The sequence below is a fragment of the Heptranchias perlo genome, chromosome 7 (genome assembly GCF_035084215.1).
Source record: "Heptranchias perlo isolate sHepPer1 chromosome 7, sHepPer1.hap1, whole genome shotgun sequence".
Classification (NCBI taxonomy): Eukaryota; Metazoa; Chordata; class Chondrichthyes; order Hexanchiformes; family Hexanchidae; genus Heptranchias; species Heptranchias perlo.
The window spans coordinates 47808931-47830025 of record NC_090331.1 but is presented as its reverse complement, the minus strand read 5'-3'; the positions used below and the strand labels follow the sequence as shown (position 1 = coordinate 47830025).

The 21095-nt window shown below is 44.9% G+C and overlaps 1 protein-coding gene across 5 annotated transcripts in view; it reads left to right on the top strand.

Moving 5' to 3' along the window:
- Positions 1–21095, top strand: part of mylka (myosin, light chain kinase a) — a 316681-nt gene that overhangs the window by 71322 nt on the left and 224264 nt on the right. The window lies entirely within an intron of this gene.

Sequence of the window (21095 nt, the reverse complement as noted above, 5' to 3'; positions counted from 1 at the left end):
TGTGTGACAAAGTGTTGAATGACCATACTGTAACAACCTTAGAATATTGACCATCAAACTAGATAGAAGATCACTGTAACACCTGGATAAGATGTACTAGAGTGCAAGGTTAATTGGTGATTAGAGGTAATCTCTGGTGTTCATAAGAGCGTAAAATTTTTTATAACCATGGAAAGGCCACCAGGCGCAAATAAGCCCATAATTTTTTCATAAATCAAACCCACATTTTAACCATTTCACTCAATCTCTTCTCTTTAGGCATGCATCTAATTGTGTCTTGAATCCATTTCTACTGTCTGCTTCAATGCCACCCCCCCCCCCAACTTATTCCATTGTCCTATACCCTTTTGGATGAAAACATTCCATTAGAGGGGGTACTCCTTTGGAGGGAGAAAAGAGAATGTTCAAGGCATGTCACTTCTCCCATATGAGCACATACATCCCATGATAGTGAAATGAAGGATCCTTGTAGGCCAACAGAAGCCTTTGTGGCAGACAATGCCAGTTGCTGGAGTGGTTCTGAATGAAGATGGTGCTTGAGTGTTTTGAGAGGTTGCCCTTTGATTAAGAGAGTTTCCCTGACACCCAGATGCTGAGAGAGAGTAAAAGAGTATGAGAGGTGAGGAGGCAAGTGAAGGCTGTATGAATGGTAGAGGATGTGGATTGGCGAGAGTGTCTTCACTTACCTTGGCAACCTCTCCCTGCATTGTGTGGCCATTCTTGGGGTGGTGGAAGTTGCACTCACAGTTTCTGACACCTCCCTCCATACAGCCTGAAACATCCTCTTCTGGGGTGCCCAGCCCTCTGTACCCAAGGGTCTGGCCCTGACTTCAGACAGCAACAGTTCCACAGATACAACAAAAAACCTGGGAGCTGTTGCTCATGCTGATCAACCTGAGGTGGTTGCACCTTGAGACAGCTGGCACTGTCAGCTGTTGGAAAATGGATGAACCCTTTAACTAGCTGCAGCCTTTTAAATGCTGCACCTGAACTGAATTTCCCTCACTTCCAGTGCTGGTATTACTGCTCCAACCCCACCATGGATGATTAATTAGAATCCCGGGGGTAAATTGCAGCAGGTTAGTGGCCAATTCAAATGAACGGGCGGTATTCCTTCTCTGCATCTGGAAGTCAGTTAGAGGCCAGTTTCACTTAGGAGCCTCCTGGGGTCAAATAGAAGATGATTTTTTAAATTATTTTGTATCTGTAACAAAGTGTCAAATTTTGAAGTGTGACGTCCAGCATATATTTTCATTGTGGCATTGTGTTGTGGTGTGCCAACCACACTCAAATAGTCTCAAAAATGGCTTGCTTGTCCCAATTGTGTTTTTTTGTAAATACAATTGATGTCTGTGACACTGGTTGGTTTTCTGCTATAAATATTGTACTAATACATCTCCTCTAAAGCGCTGTTAATACGTAGGAAATGCAACATATTTTGGTTTGTTATTGGTAAAAACAGTAATTTAGTATCTGTTGCAGCACCAAAATGCACCTTGCACTGCCACAAATGCAATATATGTGTCCATGGGTTCACAGGAGTAAGTGAGCTGAATGAAACATATTATTTACTGTATTTATTACTGAAATGTCTGATGTAATCTGCTTCCTCTGCACGTAACTAGAAGCTGCTTGAGCCAACTATTTTCCTGTTTGTATAATTTATAATAAGCACTGTCATGTGCACTAATGCTTGTTCCACAGTTGAAGACGTATCCAACATGATCTCCAGAATGGCTGTAGATCCTTGTGTTCCTGCAGTGTCTTCCTCAAAGGTGGAACTGTGCTGCTGGCTGGAGCCGTAATGGGTTTTCATGCTGTTTTCAGGACATGAGAAAGCACTCCAACTGATCCAATCAAATTGTTAATGAGTACAAGGCTACACAGTTCAGCAAGAATGCACAGTAACGCAGGAATAATAGGCCAGTTTAATGAAAGAAGCATTTAGAGCTGCAGTTTTAAAAAAAAACTTGCAGCAAAATACAATGGAGCCAGCAATCTGTAGCCTGTCAAGTGCATTCCTGCTGGATTGTGAGAGAATGGCCAGAAATTAGGCCGGGTCCTGGATACATCAGTTTATGCAGAGCCACAGTGTGCCCCGAATAAGCACAGCAGTGTAAGAGGGAGAATGGTTGAGGACGGGACTTCAAGGGACATAAGTTTCCTCGCTCAGGCCTGGGTTGTTACTATGGCCTGGACTCCTGAAGATCCTGAAAATGTTAACAGCTTTTTTCAACCATATTATAAAGGGTCGCATTTGAAATTTCTTTTCGGAAGGGGAGGGGCTACACCCCTTGGCTCGACACCCTATGCTGTCCGGTATATTTAAATTAGGTAGCCTCCACCTGATCCTGCATGGACTACTCCTCAGAATCGGTTTCATTCTTTGACACATGAATCTCCATCAAAGACGGGCACCTCAGCACCTCACTCTACCGCAAGCCCACGGACAACCTCACGATGCTCCAATTTTCCAGCTTCCACCCTAACCACGTCAAAGAGGCCATCCCCTATCGACAGAGTACCTTTCGTCGTCCAGTACTTCCCCGGAGCAGAGAAACTACGCCATGTTCTTCACAGCCTTCAACATGTCATCGATGACGACGACACTTTGGTGTGGCCAGCACTAGAGGTCACCGGCAAGTGGCTACAGATACTCACTTGGATTTTCAGGGCTAGTGTTATAAAACTTTTAATATTTGATCAACCTCTGCACACGTTACGAGAATGGTTCAGGTGATAGTTATGGCCAAAGTAATGCTTTTTCTGGTGTGTGCAGGTGGTGTCCTTGCTACTGGCGTTTCTCTAGTGATGACTTTCATCTATGCTGCTCTCATTTCTCTTTTTTGCTGGTCTGTTTCACACTGCTCTCTTTTATATCTCTTTTTGCAAGTCAGTGTCATTTTTTTGCCACCTCTAATTTCTTGTCATATGTCAATGATGTGATATCCAGCAACTAAGCTATATTCACTTTTATTTAAAAGTGCACAAGGAATGAAGTAGTTTAAGCATTAGTGGATTGGATTTTCATTCTGTGCAAACACCTCGGGCACAATTTTAAAAGGAAAGTGCGGGTGCCTTGGGGGGAGGGGGAAGAAAATCAGGATTTTTTGGAGCGGGCAGGAATCCCGGCTCCAACCCACTGAAGAATGCACATGACCCAGAGTCATCTGGGTGCGCACGCCGTTCCTGAGCCCGGAAGTCCTGCCGGCAATTAAAGCCGGCGGGACGATATTTAAAGCAGTAAATCAAGTACTTAAAGTACTTGAAATGTACATAAATCCAATTTAAAAATGAAGGCAAGCGATTTGAACCTCAACGTGTTTCCCGTGCTGTGTGAAACACGGCATTGGGAAGTCGTCAGGTTTCAGCCGACAGTCATTTGGACATTTAAATCCCTGTTTGACAGATGGGGATAAAAGGTGAGTTATTGCAGCAGGGCACTCTGTTCTCTCAGACAAAGTTTTGGCTGGGCGATCTTTGTGTTTAGACTGAAAATTCTTGGTTACCACTCAGAATTGTTCTGTTTACACATATTTACCAACTTTTCGGACCCTTTCAAACAGACACCATCAGGATGGGGGGGCATGATCGCTGCATTCACCAGTACATCCGAGGATGAGGACCATCACCATCCTCGCTAGGCACGACTTGCACTTCCACCACTTGTAGCTCCACAACACTGTGTTGTGCCACAGGCACCTGCAGAAGAGCACAGAGAGGAACAAAGAGGGACCGACGTCGCAGGAGGCACTACCCTCGTCAGAGGGTCTACAGACCGAGGCTGAATTTCCTGGACCTCTGAGGAGCGGTGCCTACAGAGGCTGAGAGTGAGTTGCCAGGTGGTCGCAGACATCTGCAGCCTCCTTCATGCCGAGCTGCTCCCGGCTGGGCCTGGCGGCTTCTCATTACCCTTCACAGTTAAAGTGACCACTGCCCTCAACTTCTTTGCCTCCAGATCATTCCAGGGTGACATCGCTGGGATGTCTCAGTCGTCTGCACACAAGTGCATAAGGTAGGTCACGGACGGTTTGTTTCGCAGGGCCTCGCATTATGTCAACTTCCCCATGGACGACCTCAGCCAGACGGAGAGGGCAGTGGGATTCCACTCTGTGGCTGGCTTCCCAGGGTACAGGGTGCAATCGATTATAAGAACATAAGAACATAAGAAATTGGAGCAGGAGTAGGCCAATCGGCCCCTCGAGCCTGCTCCGCCATTCAATAAGATCATGGCTGATCTGATCCCAACCACAAATCTAAAGAACACAAGAAGTCGGAGCAGGACCCGGCCACATAGCCCCTGGGCCCTCTCCGCCACCCACAGGGCATTGACCGATCCGAACTCAGCTTCATGTCCAATTTCCTGCCCGCTCCCCATAACCCCTAATTCCCTTTACTTCTAGGAAACTGTCTATTTCTGTTTTAAATTTATCTAATGATGTAGCTTCCACAGCTTCCTGGGGCAGCAAATTCCACAGACCTACCACCCTCTGAGTGAAGAAGTTTCTCCTCATCTCAGTTTTGAAAGAGCAGCCCCTTATTCTAAGATTATGCCCCCTAGTTCTAGTTTCACCCATCTTTGGGAACATCCTTACTGCATCCACCCGATCAAGACCCTTCACAATCTTATATGTTTCAATAAGATCGCCTCTCATTCTTCTGAACTCCAATGAGTAGAGTCCCAATCTACTCAACCTCTCCTCATATGTCCGCCCCCTCATCCCCGGGATTAACCGAGTGAACCTTCTTTGTACTGCCTCGAGAGCAAGTATGTCTTTTCTTAAGTATGGAGACCAAAACTGTATGCAGTATTCCAGGTGCGGTCTCACCAATACCTTATATAACTGCAGCAATACCTCCTTGTTTTTATATTCTATCCCCCTAGCAATAAAAGCCAACATTCCGTTGGCTTTCTTGATCACCTGCTGCACCTGCATACCAACTTTTTGATTTTCTTGCACTAGGACCCCCAGATCCCTTTGTACTGCAGTACTTTCCAGTCTCTCGCCATTAAGAAAATAACTTGCTCTCTGATTTTTCCTGCCAAAGTGCATAACCTCACATTTTCCAATATTATATTGCATCTGCCAAATCTCCGCCCACTCACCCAGCCTGTCTATATCCCCTTGCAGGTTTTTTATGTCCTCCTCACTCTCTACTTTCCCTCCCATCTTTGTATCATCTGCAAATTTTGATATGTTGCACTCGGTCCCCTCCTCCAAATCGTTAATATAGATTGTAAAGAGTTGGGGACCCAGCACCGACCCCTGTGGAACACCACTGGTTACTGGTTGCCAGTCCGAAAATGAACCATTTATCCCAACTCTCTGCTTCCTGTTCGATAACCAATCCTCCACCCATGCCAGAATATTACCCCCAATCCCGTGATTTTTTATCTTAAGTAATAATCTTTTATGTGGCACCTTGTCGAATGCCTTCTGGAAGTCTAAATACACTACGTCCACTGGTTCCCCTTTATCCACCCTGTACGTTATATCCTCGAAGAACTCAAGCAAATTTGTCAGACATGACTTCCCCTTCATAAAGCCATGCTGACTTTGTCCTATTAAATTATGCTTATCTAAATGTTCCGTTACTGTCTCCTTAATAATAGACTCCAAAATTTTACCCACCACAGATGTTAAGCTAACTGGCCTATAATTTCCAGCCTTCTGCCTACTACCCTTTTTAAATAACGGTGTTACATTAGCAGTTTTCCAATCTGCCGGGACCTCTCCTGAGTCCAGGGAATTTTGGAAAACTATCACCAAAGCATCCACAATCCCTACTGCCACTTCCCTCAAGACCCTAGGATGGAAGCCATCAGGTCCAGGGGATTTATCCGCCTTGAGTCCCATTATTTTACTGAGTACCATCTCTTGAGTGATTTTAATCGTATTTAGCTCCTCCCCCCCGAGAGTCCCCTGTTTGTCCAGTGTTGGGATATTCTTAGTGTCCTCTACTGTAAAGACTGAAACAAAATATTTGTTCAGCATTTTTGCCATCTCCATGTTTCCCACCATTAATTTCCCGGTCTCATCCTCTAAGGGACCTATGTTTGCCTTAGCCACCCTTTTTCTTTTTATATAACTATAGAAACTCTTGCTATCTGTTTTTATATTTTTTGCTAATTTCTTTTCATAATCTAACTTCCCTTTCTTAATCAATCCTTTAGTTACTTTTTGCTGTCTTTTGAAGAATTCCCAATCTTCTATCCTCCCACTAAGTTTGGCTACCTTATATGTCCTTGTTTTTAGTCGGATACTATCCTTGATTTCTTTACTTAGCCACGGGTGGCTGTCATTTCTTTTACACCCTTTTTTCCTCAGTGGAATATATTTATTTTGAAAGTTGTAAAATAACTCCCTAAATGAACACCACTGCTCATGTACCGTCTTACCCTTTAATCTATTTTCCCAGTCCACTTTAATCAATTCCGCTCTCATACCATCATAGTCTCCTTTATTCAAGCTCAGTACGCTTGTTTGAGAATCAACCTTCTCACCCTCTAATTGGATATGGAATTCAACCATGTTGTGGTCGCTCGTTCCAAGGGGATCCTTAACTAGGACATTATTAATTAATCCTGACTCATTACACAGGACCAGGTCCAAGGTTGCCTGCCCCCTTGTAGGATCAGTTACATACTGCTCAAGAAATCCATCCCTGATGCACTCAATGAACTCGTCCTCAAGGCTGCTCTGCCCAATTTGATTTGTCCAGTTAATATGATAATTAAAATCCCCCATAATTATGGCTGTTCCCTTATTACATGCATATAGCAATCCGAGCACCTCCACACGAGCCAGGACTGTTCATCAACAGAAAGGGATATCACTCCATCACCGCTCAGCTCATTTGTGACCACTGCAAAAGATTTCTTCACGTGTGCGCCAGATTCCCTGGCAGCTGCCATGATTCATTCATTCTGAGGGAATGCAACATCCCGGCCCTCTTCCACGCATCGAACAGCCTTAAGAGCTGGCTCCTCGGGGACAAGGGATACCCCCTGTACATGTTGCTCATGACAACTCTGAGGAACCCCATCAGCGAGGAACAGCGTCGATACAACAACAGCCACATCGCCACCAGGTCTGCAATTGAACATGTGATAGGACTGCTGAAGATGCGATTTCGGTGCCTCCATCATTCTGCGGGAGCACTTCAAGATGGACCAGTGAGAGTGGGTTGAATTATAGTTGTACGTTGTGTTCGGCACAACATGGCGAAACAGAGAGGGGTACCAGTTGATGAGGCCCCATGCCCTCATCCAGCATCCACATTTGCCATGAAAATTGAGAAGGAGGAGGAGGAAGAGGAACCCATTGGCAGAGCAGCGGCTCACCTGGCTGCTCATGAGGCCAGGGAGTCACTAATATGTGAATGCTTCTCATAAGAAAATCACAAAATGAAAATAGTCCAGTCTTCAGACTTCAACACCACCTCCTCCCCCACAAAAAACAGTCCTGCAACTACACATACATCCACTGTAAAGGCACCCACTGGGTGGCATCAAGTTTCGCCGTTCATGATGAAGCACATGAAAGGGCTCTATCACAAAAGGCAGTCAAGAATAGGCAAGACGTGGCTGTAGTGGTGAGAATGATAACATTTAATGTGACATTATCAAAAACCAAATATAAATGGAAAACACGACAGTCTGTCAGACACCCTTGTGAATACCCTTCGTGATCACAAATCCTTAGCCTTTCTCTTCCTACTGCTTCTACATGGTGCATCCCCTGTGGCTGCAGCAGAGGTAGTGGCAGGTTGCTCAGGTTCATGCACTGACTGCTTGGATGCTTTTGGCCTACGCCCTCTGGGTTTTGGAGCCCATGAGGGCCCCTCCAAAGTCTGCTCTACCTGCACCTGTGCAGGGGCAGACTCGGCCACCTGGAGAGGAGGCAGTATTCCAGATACTGGTTGAGAGGTGGGCAACGGCAAGTAACATTCGTGCCAGACAAGTGCCAGGCAATGACCATCTCCAACAAGAGAGAGTCTAACCGCCTCCCCTTGACATTCAAGGTCATTACCATCACCAAATCCCCCACCATCAACATCCTGGGGATCACCATTGACCAGAAACTTAACTGGACCAGCCACATAAATATTGTGGCTACAAGAGCAGGTCAGAGGCTGGGTATTCTGTGGCGAGTGATTCACCTCCTGACTCCCCAAAGCCTTTCCACCATCTACAAGGCACAAGTCAGGAGTGTGATTGAATACTCTCCACTTGCCTGGATGAGTGTAGTTCCAACAACACTCAAGAAGCTCGACACCATTCAGGACAAAGCAGCCCACTTGATTGGCACCCCATCCACCAACTCTAAACATTCACTCCCTTCACCACCGGCGCACTGTGGCTGCAGTGTGCACCATCCACAGGATGTACTGCAGCAACTCGCCAAGGCTTCTTCGACAGCATCTCCCAAACCCGCGACCTCTACCACCGAGAAGGACAAGGGCAGCAGGCATATGGGAACAACACCACCTGCACGTTCCCCTCCAGGTCACACACCATCCCGACTTGGAACTATATCGCCGTTCCTTTATCGTCGCTGGGTCAAAATCCTGGAACTCCCTTCCTAACAGCACTGTGGGAGAACCTTCACCTTATGCACTGCAGCGGTTCAAGAAGGCAGCTCACCACCACCTTCTCAAGGGCAATTAGCGATGGGCAATTAGAGATGGGCAGTAAATGCTGGCCTTGCTAGCAATGCCCACATCCCATGAACAAATTTTAAAAAAACGGGTGAGACGTGGGAGCGCTTTGAGAGACGTCCGCACTTCCATGTCCCCTATTGCCATCATCCCTCTCCTGGGCCAGGGCCATATCACTCCTACCACCCTGCTGAAGAACAGTTTGGAGGACATGTATGATGCCTTGTAAGCACAGTTGTAAAGTTTCTGTCTGCCAGTTTAAGGCAGCAGAATGTTGTTCATCCTGAGTCTGAACAGCCATTGTCAGGGCCTGAATGCACTCATTTGTGAGCCGTGCTTGAAGCTCAATGGAGGCTAGCCTTCTCTCCATCGCAGACATTTCCGCACTTACCTGCGACACTATCTCAGAGATTCGCTCTAGTACCTGTGCCACCATTCCACTCATGCAGGAGTTGGATTCCTCCATCCTCTGTGCTATCGTGGAGAGTGTGCCTGGCACCTGTTCCAGTACTTCGCAAATGTGCTGCTGTCCCTCGATCATTCTCCTTTTAAAGGATGGCCCCCAGGGTTCAACATCTGTGTCCAACTGAGCAGAGCCTGGAGAGGAGTGCGTTCACCGACGTGGACTCTCCACAGCTGCCCCTGCCACCAGTGTTTGCTCGTGCTCACTTGTGTGTGGTGACTCACCAGATGCCAACCCAACTAACTGAGTACTGGGACCCACCGAGGTGCGAGTATCTGCGCTGGTGGATGGCTCACTAAGATGTGACAGTGAGCTCTCATAGGCCAGCAGCTCCTCTGAGGAATCGCCCTCTCCCATCACTGCGGTCGTTGAAGGGCCTGTAAGAGAACAGAAGGCAATATTAAGCATCATCACAGATGTGTCATGTTGCGATGAGCATTCTGAGGTGTTCAACATGCCAATCATTGTTAATATCAGTTCATGTTGTGTGCGATGAATGTTAAAGTTGTGTCACCAGACGTTTGTGGGGTGCCAGTCTCAGTGTCCCGAATGGACAGGCACTTGAGGCTGCGGCTGATCTCCAGGGCCTACACCTCCGCCCCTGTGAGGACCACTATTTGTTGTGGCCCCCCCTCCAGACCTCGCACTCTCGTGTGCATTTTGCGCTGTCTTCTCCAACAAGGGGACAAAGTACAGACGTATGAGTGAGTGATGGTGAAGTGGTCAGCCAATGAATGCATTACTTTTGGTGAGACTGACCGTGAAAGAGGTGCATCAGAGGGTGAGTATCAGACAGAGACATCACATTGGATCAGAATTGGGGTGAGTGATAGTGGTGGGGTCACAAATGGAGAGGTGAGGAAGTGCTCATGAAGTGAAGGTAATTTGAGGATGAGCCTTAAGTGGGTGTAAGGAGTGATGGAGTAGTCTTGGCAGTGCAGAATGATGTGATGGGGGGGTGATGTGCGACACAGAATGCAGGAGAATCAGTAAGTGTACTCACTTTTGCTGACCTAGTTAGGTCATTGAAACGCTTCCTGCACTGGACCCAAGTGTGGGATATGTTGCTCCTGCTGGTGACCATCTCTGCCACCTCGAGCCAGGCCTTCTTGGTGGCAGAGGCAGGGCACTTCCTCCTGTCGGCCGGGTAAAATAGTTCCCTCCTCCTCCTCACCCAGCCAGCAGCAACTCAAGTGAGGCATTGCTGAATCTTGGAGCAGCTTTACCCCTGTGCTGCTCCATTATGTCTCCTTGCTCCTTGATCCAGAAAAATCCATTTTTTTTAATTCTTTCATGGGATGTGGGCATCGATGGCGAGGCCAGCATTTATTGCCCATCCCTAATTACCCTTGAGAAGGTGGTGGTGAGCCGCCTTCTTGAACCGCTGCAGTCCGTGTGGTGAAGGTTCTCCCAAAGTGCTGTTAGGAAGGGAGTTCCAGGGTTTTGAACCAGCGACAATGAAGGAACGGCAATATATTTCCAAGTGGGGATGGTGTGCCACTTGGAGGGGAACGTGCAGGTGATGTTGTTCCCATGTGCCTGCTGCTCTTGTCCTTCCAGGTGGTAGAGGTCGCAGGTTTGGGAGATGCTGTTGAAGAAGTCTGTGTGAGTTGCTACAGTGCATCTTGTGGATGATACACACTGCAGCCATGGTGCGCCGGTGGTGGAGGGAGTGAATATTTAGGGTGGTGGATGGGGTGCCAATCACGTGGGCTGCTTTGTCCTGGATGGTGTCGAGCTTCTTGAGTGTTGTTGGAGCTGCACTCATCCAGGCAAGTGGAGAGTATTCCATCACACTCCTGACTTGTGCCTTGTAGATGGTGGAAAGACTTTGGGGAGTCAGGAGGTGAGTTACTTGCTGTATAATACCCAGCCCCTGACCTGCTCTTGTAGCCAGAGTATTTATGTGGCTGGTCCAGTTAAGTTTCTGGTCAATGGTAACCCCCAGGATGTTGATGATGGGGGATTCTGCGATGGTAATGCTGTTGAATGTCAAGGGGAGGTGGTATAAATTGGAGCAAGGACCCTTTAAATCTAGATGCTCCAGCTGACAGCAGGTCATGCAGATGCGCAATCCGCCCACTGCGCAGCTTTCGCACGCCAAACCCGGAAACCAGGTTAATGGCCACCAATTAAGTTGCGATCGCGTGGGAAACGTTAAGCTTTTATTATTTGGGTTACTCGCGCACCCATTCACCCCCCGCCCCGCTGCCATTCACCCCCCGCCCCGCTGCCATCCTTCGCCCTTTTAAAATCGTGCCCCTTGAATCGCAAGCTTAACTATTAAATCTCCATTGCCTTCTGTTGTGGACAATAGTTTCACTGGTCTGCTAGAGGGACCACCTCAGAAAGAATGAAGAACTTGCATTTATAGTCTTCCTTATCACATCCTCAGTACATCTCCAAGTGCTTCACAACCAATGAATTACTTTTCAATTGCAAATTACTGTTGTTGTGTAGGCAAACAGAAGTCAATTGCACAAGCAAGATGCCAAAAACAGCAAATGAGAAAAATGATCCATTAATCTCTATTGTTGGTGGTATTGGCTGAGGGAGGAACATTGGTCAGGATACCAGGAGAACACCCTGTTCTTTGAATAGTGCCATGGGATCTTTTGCATGCACCTAAACAGGCAGACAGGCCTTTGGTTTAATGTCTCATCTAAAAGATGGACCCTCTGACAATGAACACTCCCTCAGTGTCACCCTATACTATGTGGTTAATTCCTGGAGTATGCTTGAACCTCTGACCTTCTGCCTTAGAGGCAGGAGTGCTACCAGCTGAAGCAAGTTGAGACATAACAACTTGAATGCAACACTGTGCTTTCAATTAGAAGATAAACTGTTGAATTCCCCACAGGCTATGTCACTTGAACTTCCACATGGAGAAAGAAGGATGTTTTAAAAAAAAATGACAAGGTGTCTCTCTTTCCTCCCACTCACTTTGTTCCATGGGGTGGATAGTCTATTGCAAATATTGCTGCAGAAAATTCGGTGTGACAACTTCTGGTTCCATTTGTCGGCCAATGGAAACTAGCACAGCTGGTGACAGTCACAGGGAAATCTGTGATCTAGATTGACATACCCTCCCAACTAACTGGAGAGAGGATAAAGGAAGAATTGCGGTAAAAGGGCATTTGTTTTCTCTTAACAACCAATAAGGAGACATTGAGTTACCCCAGTGTCATCAACCCATAAAATCGAACAAAAGTGCCCCGTTTTAGAGGGGCACAAATCATAACGAACAAAGGAAACCTATCAAACTAAATAATAACATGGTTGTGGACATCCACTACGCACTCCAGTCCTTGCGGTTGGTCATGGAAGGCTCAAGCGTACCTTCTCCAGGGCCAACCAGGCGTGGACAAAACTGTGGAAGAGAGGCCGGCAGCCAGAAGGACTACCCCCAACCTTGACCTGTAGATGGCCAGGCCAAGGAGCAGACCCACAAGGAGGTCCTCCGGCTCGCCCGCCCCCCTCTGCACTCGGTGGCCAAAAATCAGGAACGTGGGACTGAAGTGGAGCCAGAAGCTGAGGAGCAACTCCTTCAAATAATGGAAAAGGGGCAGCAGCCTCTCTCACGCCATATAATTGTGAAACACTGACTCTTCCAGGCCGCAAACCTCACAGGCTGCCTGGAAGTCTGTGAAGTGGCTTAAAAACCTATTTGTCGGTACTGCTCCATGCAACCCTTTCCACCCCAGATACCCAATGGTGCAGCGGAGGACTCACCTGTAGCGAGCCCTCCATTCAGGACTCCTGCCTCTGCTGGATGGCAAGATAGCATGTCTGTACGGGAGATGAGGGCGAGGAAGTGGACAGTGTGCAGGAACAGCCCATATAGGAACATTTCATTCCACACGGAGCAGCCCTTTGCGCGGAGTGAAATGGCACAGAAGGAATTTTCGAGATCCGGCTCAAGTCGCGGGGCGCAGGTTCCCGAGGGAGGTTTCACCAAACTACTGTGTACATACGTGACAGCTCCATGAAGCATGAAGATACTGAGAGAAAATGAACTAAGCAGGGCAACGTTATGAGGGAGGGAGAAGACATTGTTTGATAACTTATTTTGGTAAAGCTTCATCTAGGGATGAGTATAACATGGCTTTGATTATTGAACTGCTGGAAAAATTTCTTCAAAAGTGTCGATAAGAAATTCCATCAGAACATTTGCGATTAACTCTCCTTCCCCCTCCCCTTTTTTTTTGAAGCATATATCCATGTGGCATAGTCTCTGGGGAATCAGTTTGTCCTCCAGTTAAAAGCACAATTATTTTCCATTTAATCCTTTGAAAAATTCTACAGTGCAGCTTCACAATTACTTAAGGACAATTACTAACTGTAGATCCATTAGTTCTATGTTCATCTCTTTTGATTTTGTATAGTTCCTGTTTCTGTTGTCAACACAGATTAACTACAAAAGTTTATATAATACTATAACAGCCTGAAACTCCAAGCATCAGCAACAACACTATCCAGAAACAAGTCAACTCACATTTTTGTACAAGTAAATAAACACCAAGCTAATAGATTGACACCAAGCTAATAAATTGGACAGCAGTTTAGGAAAGCTTGAATTGTAGTATTTGTTATGTATATGCTAAAATCTTGTTACATTGCCTCCTTTCCAGTGCCACTTGTGGAAGTATAAGAGTGAGGCGGAGGAATTGTTTACTTTTCCCTCCTTGTGTCCTCTGTAGTGAAAATAATAACTAGTTTAATAAAGTTCTTCCATTCAAATAGTTGATTTTGAATTGAAGATCACAATGTAAGCTAACTTCCTATACCTTCCTTTTTTGAGACCTGTTGTTGGTTTAGCTTTGGATTTACTATCTGTAAAGTTTTTATTTTGAACTGGTTTTCAGGTACTTTGTAATCTAAAATTCAAAAAGGAATAATTTTCTTGAGGTTAAAAGCAGCATTGTATACAGCAGCATCTAGCACTTCAACCTCTGCTTACAAAACTCCATCTTCAGCCTCTTGTTATTAGCCTAGATCCGACCAGCTGCCTGATTGACACATTGTTAGCAATTGATCATCAAGGGACTATCTCCAAATTGCATACTCAAGCTACTGTGTAAAACTGATAGTGAAGTAAGAGACCATCTCTAAATGCTTGTACAATATCATTACATTGGTGTTTCATCTAGCTACTGTGTACATACGTGACAGCTCCATGAAGCATGAAGATACTGAGAGAGAATGAACTAAGCAGGGCAACATTATGAGGGAGGGAGAAGACATTGTGTGATAATTTATTTTGGTAAAGCTTCATCTAGGGATGAATATAATATGGCTTTGATTATTGAACTGCTGGAAAAAGTTCTTCAAAAGTTCACAGTGTCTGGGAGTTATTTCTACAAGTTTTCACCAAAAAAGGAAAATTAGGACATTTTATGAAACTGAGGCAGTGGAGCCTTTTTGACATTGTGGTGAACAAATATGTATGACCTCATGAGGAGGACACACAGTTCAGTCACAACTTGCTGCCTATTGTGAAAACTGTTCCAGAGAAACTAATCTCTTAAACAGAATGTCTGATATTACTGGCTTGGTTCCGTACAATCAGCAAAGCAGGGAGTGAGCAAGAGGGTTGATTTTAACTTGGGGTAGGATCAGTGTGTGGGAGGCCCGAAGCTGGCTGCGCACCGGGAAGACATGAATAAAGCAAAGTGCAGACTGTCTTCCGCCTGAAGTCGGCAAGAATGACGTCAGGGCCGGTGGGTGGCAGCGGGCCTGTGGGCAGCAGCCGGACACTGCCGGGGACCCAAGGGAACAGTCCCCGGCTGGTGAGGTGCTGCAGAGTCAATGCCGGTCAGGAGAGGCAAGGCTGGGGCTGAGGAGATCCACAGACTCTTTGCGTGGCCGAGGGGAGCCTTCCTGCTCCTCCTGACCTACAAGGATTCCACATAAAGGAAATGTTGTTAACTTACCTTGGCCTCTATTGGCCACTCCGCGGACTCCCGCCACGGTAGAGCTGTCAGGGTTGGCTGTGGCCGGTCTGCTGCATCAGTGAGTTAAAATGCCATTGTGGCGCTGATGATGTCATCAGGCCACCGCTGTTAGAATTAAATTAGGCCCCTGTTTGCCTGCAGCGGGAGCCTCGGCCGACTTCAAAGTCGGTGAAGATAAAATATCGTCGGGTGGGAACTGTGTGGCCTCTGAAGTGGACCCGAACAATTTTAACCCCTCCCACGCACCGTTCCCACTGGGCAGAGCAGGTTGGTTAAAATCGCCACCAGGGAGTCTGTTTGTTGAGTCATCCTGCAAAGTGATTTTGTATTTTTTAATGATGTGGTGCCCGGTCTGTTGTATCAGTGGGACACAGCAGAATTGCGTGTGGCTTGTGCGAATGAGTAACAGTGGCCACTGCACATGCCAGTGATTTATTGAGAGATAAACAGCATAGGCTACAGCACTCCTTTCGCTTCTGGGACCTAGCTCTGAATGCAACCATAGACTAATAGGATGAAGGGCTCTTTTCTCTGATGGCTGTAATGATTCTAAGTGGATAATTTCAATACGGGCCTGATGCAGATAAATGCAAGGAAGAAAACTGACTCTGATGGGGCACAACCTCACACTGAAGTGGCAATTTTACTTGAAGCAGCCACAAGATATGATTTTCAAACATTGAGAAGACATCTATGTTTTCTTTTCATCTGATATATATGTGTGTGTGTGTGTGTGTGTGTGTGTATAATATATATAATTAAGAGGAGGACAGGGGAAATGAAAGATGTACAGATCCCTATTTTTTGTGGCTGCTTACTAGTCCCAGATAGGACACTGACTTCAATCCTGTTCTAAACATGCCACAAAGGAAAACAAACTATTTAACATTCTTCCTAACCTCTTGTTGGGGAGTACGTTCTTGCCCGTTTCCTGAATGGCCTAGTGTTGATTGAGAGGCAATGTGGGGATGTGAAATGACACTTTTACATCTGCTGACCTTGTACAGTGCCAACCCTTCATCCTGTGGCAGTCAGTAGGAGTTAGACACTTTACCTTGTTTATAAATAGAAGAGGATGCGATTCTATGAATTTATCTTTTGCAAAAAATTGAGATTAACAACATGTTTATAAATAAAAAGTTTGTACTGAAGCATTAACTGATTGAAGAGCCTATCAGTGCAGTGGAATGGGCTGTTCCAGGAACTGAACCCAGTCAGTCCCCTCCACTGCAGTGTAGCAATTTCTGTATGGCAGCATGAAAGTACAATGAAAACAGTAAAAATCAAATGATAAGCATAAATACTGACTGCCATGCTACTTTCTGGAAAAAAGCATGCTTTGAAAACTAGTATAAGATACCTGGAATACTGTAAATACTGCATGTGGAGGGAACAAGGAATTCACTGGGATTTGTTTTGATCATGGTTCTGAAATGTCCTCAAAGAGTTGAAAGGAATTTATTAAGAAACGACCTGAAGAATCATTTTATTTTGTCGGTGAGAATAAGGTGTTTTGCGTTGCTTTGGGGATTGCCCTGTTCACTAAGTTGAACCCCTGCCACAGAAAATCTTTTAAACCAAGAAAGAAGGTATATTGCTGTTGATCTAAGCCACTCAATCCTTACTTACTGTGATAGTTTAATGGATTTTGATTCACTGTTTGATTTTTGCCTCTTGATTTTCTACAAGACATCTTCCTTACATGCTTTGGCTCTATGGTAAAAAGCTAACGAAGGAACTCGCCATTTTCCGAGACCCAGTGCTATTAAAGAAAATATTTCAACAGGAACAAAAACTACTTAGCGCAAGACATTCAAACAACACAAAGATTATTAAGCAGTAACGTACAAGTAGATATACAATGAGAACTAGCTGTCAGCATTGAGATAAAAATGCCCAATTAGTAGCTAGTCTGGTGCTGTGTGAGCTCTAAGATAAGGATAAATCTGGCTTAACTATGAAGGAAAAGCTTATGGATGTGGCTGTTACCATTGTTCTGTTGAATTGAGCACAATATATTTCTTTCGTGTTTTTAATTATGCTACTCTTTTCCTTGAATAGTCCCATAAGTACTAGTGATGCTTCTATAATTTTCTAAAATTGTTGTAACCTCAAATGAGAGTGCCTTTTTTAGTCAGGGCAGATCAATGGTTTGTTGTATTGACATATTAATAACATACTGAGTCGCAAGAACGATTGGATGTGACTTTGCACCTTGGATTCAAAGCTTCCTAACTCTTCCTGGGTTATCAAAGAGGAGATACTTAGCAGATGCTAGACATTTCCCACAGGGACGGAGAGAGGGAGCGAAAAATCGACCGCTTCCTGACCCTGGAACACTTTCATATTCCTTCGCTGGATCAGAAACAGGTTGCCTGCCAGCCACTTGGTCTGGGAATGGGCATGACATGTGTTTTGAAGAGGGAAAAGTGAAGGATACCTTCTTTATCAATGGTAGAACATGCAAATGTCAAAGCTATGTAAAAAATCAAAAACAAGGCATAATAGTCTTATAAAACATATCGCAGTGTATTATAGACCTATTACAACGAATTGTTTTTAACTCTGATCTGTAGACTTGAGCGTACTTGCATGACTGGTTTAACCAGATCTAGCTGGACCATATCAAGCACTATTAGGCCTTGCTCTCCTCTACCAATCCTTACCAAAAACTGCTTATTATTCTGGGATCATCCTGGAAAACAGAGATAACCCCCGGCTCCTTTTCTCCACCACCAACCATCTCCCTAAACAACTCTTCTCTGCCCCTCAACTCTAACAACAAGTGCGAGGAGCTCATGGACTTCTTTATCACTAAGGTTGAGATCATCCATTCTTCTGCCTCTGCCGCATCCCTTCCCCCTTCCCATTCCCCTTGCTCACGAAGCCATACCTCCTCTAAGGTTCCCCCCTGCCCTGGCCCTGAGCTTGGATCGTTTTCTAATTTCTATTATCTCTCCTATCTTCCACCTCCCCCCACCCCGCCTGCCCTCTCCGAGCTCATCTCATCCATGAGATCCACCTCCTGCTCTCTTGACCCATTCCCACTAAACTGCTGAGTATACAACTTCCCTTCCTGGTACCCATGCTAGCTGACATTGTAAATGGTTCCCTCTCCTCAGGTGATGTCTTCCTCCCTTTTCAAAACTACCGTGATCTCCTCCCTAACTATTGTATGTAACCGTAATAGTAGTGTCTAAAAATAGTGCTGAAAGTGATAATGTGATAGCAATTGAAACTGTATTATAAGTCACCAAAGAAAGAGTTTTAAATCTGTGGTTCTGTTCTTCTTTAGCCTAGATAGGCTTCTGGACGACCATCTGTGATTTTAACTTAGGCCCGACATCACAGCAGATTTCCCACCAGGCTAAAGAGAGTTGGGGCCTGTTGGTTCGAGGCCCAAACAGGTAAATTTTTTATGTTCTTTTGTGGGGTCTGGAGGACCAGGATTGATCCTCCAGGCCCCACAAGGAAAATTGCAGCCTTCCATGTTCCGGACTTCCTCCTCTGCCCTCTTGTGAGACCTTCCCGGCATCCCCTTCCCCACACCCACCTTCATGCTAGGGGAGTGCCCCAGGTGGGAAGAGGAATGGCGGAGTTAGAATAGCCTGTGTCTCAAATTTCCTCCAGCAAGTGTGTTGTGAACTCATCCCACCTCCCGGCCGCCCGAAATCTGCCCGGAGTTAAAAATCGACACCCTTGTTTCGTTCAGTTCTTCAAAGACACAATGTTTTCATATCTCTCACAAATCTAACAAACATTTACCACCAACATTTACCTTAGATGGAAATCTCACATCTTCTCCATTGCTAGAAGATTGGTCTTTTCCTATGTGCCAGACATGTTTTCCCTTAACAATTCTTCACTCCCAATAAGGCCCACATCTAAACCAGACTTGAATACCGTCCCCATATCTTGAAGGATCTTTTCTAGCCTCTCAACTCCTGAAAAAAGAAAAAGCTTGTTATCAGATGGGTATTCTCTCTCATGTAGCTTCCAACTTCTCTCTCTCCTTTTGTATGTGATGCCTGTGTATGTGTGTGTGTGTGTGTGTGTGTCCCTTTTTCTCTATTCACCAATACTATTATCGTTAATACTTGTTCTGACCTTATTTGTGTTCCTCTTAAACTGTAAATAAAGAAAGAAAAAAGAAAATACATGCATTTGTATAACACCTTATCACTTCCTCAGGATGTCCAAAACCGCTTCACAGCCAATGGATTATTTTTGAAGTTCAGTCATTGTTATGTAGAAAAAACACAGTGGCCAATTTGCCCATAGCAATGTCCCACAAACAGCAAATGAGTGAATGACCAGTTAACCTATTACTTTAATATTTATTGAGGGACGGAAGTTGGCTAGGACACTGGGAGAACTAACTAAGAACAACAACCACCACAATTCATATTGTCTATTTAATGTGTAAGAACATCCAAAAGCACTTCACAGAGGTGTATTGAAAAAACAGATGGTGAGCCAAACAGGGGAATATTAGGAGGGGTGGCCAAAGGTTGTTCAGAGATGTGGATTTTATGAAGAGTCTTAATGGAGGAGAGGGAAGTGAAGAGACAAAGGGGTTTAGGGAGGGAATTCCAAAGTGTGGGGCCTAGGTGGCTGATAGCACAGGCACTAATGAGGCAAAGCGGGGTGGGAGATGCACAAGAGAACGGAGTCAGAAGAACAAAGAGTTTGGGACAAATTGTAGCGCTGGAGGAGGTTACATAGATAGGGAGGGGCAAGGCCATAGAAGGATTTGTGATCTGATAATAAAATGAAGTAAGGTATTTGTATCCTTCCAGAAATGATCTCCATCCTCATTTCTGGCATTACAGTTTGTTCCATTATTATATCAGTTTGGATATATTTCGTACAACAATTATCTACCAATCTAACAATATCAATTACATCAGAACATATTGTCTTTTTCCATCACTTTCTGTTTTTTAGTGTCATGGCTAAAGTTACAGTTATCTGTTTCCTTTCATTACTTATCTTTTATCGATAACCAACAGCTATATAACTGAGTATAAGATGAAATCCAGTTTTAAAAGGATGTATTTTCCTCCACTCACTAATATTTGTGAAAAAGTCGACATGAGTATTAGGTGGGGAATCCCACTTCATGTTCACACTGACTTTTTAACTAATATTAGTGAACAGAGGGAAATATATACATACTTATGCAGGTGTGGGAGTATGGACATAGGTTTTTAGACCTGGCACACAGTTACACTTCAGAATCCAAAATTCTTTGTGATAATGCACACTGTTGATTTTTCTAAATTGCCAGTAATAAGTGAGTGTACTTGAAACCAATTGTTCCATTTTAATTTGTGCATAATGAGAAAAAATGAGCCCTACCATCATTTCCTTACACTTTGAAAGTTCATAGTAAAACTATTAGCATGAGTTCATGTCATTCATTTGAATTCTATGCTTGTTGCTTATAGTGTACCAATTCATTTTAGTTGCATCACAAAATAATCCTAGGCCTCTGCATTTTGAATGAACTAATTCTGGTTGGAACCAGGTACTAAAATGAGATTACTGGGTCTGGGTCTGCTGGTGGCCAGGAAATGCATCCTATCCCCATAGCAGTGCCTTAGGCCTACCAATTTCAAGAACTGTGTGAGATATGTCTGAATGCTGACTAAACTGAACGGTGGGTGTACAAATAATATTTTATCTTCAAGTAAGAAGACCAAGTCACTAACATAAAGATAGTGCTGTTGGCCACTAGCCTCTATCAGTTAAAACATTCAGTTCTTTGGCTTGGTGTCATTTTGACTCAGTTGGTATCACTCTTGCCTCTGAGTCAACAGGTTGTAGATTTAACCCCCTCTATGGCCTTAAGTAGTACTGAGCAGTGCTGCATTGTCAGAGGTGTCGCCTTTTGGATGAGATGTTAAACAGATGCCTATCTGCTTGTTCAGATAGACGTTAGCTTGGGACATTAGCAGTCAAAAGTCATGTAGACCTCCTGATTTGATAAGAATCGTGACACAGGATGTCCTCTA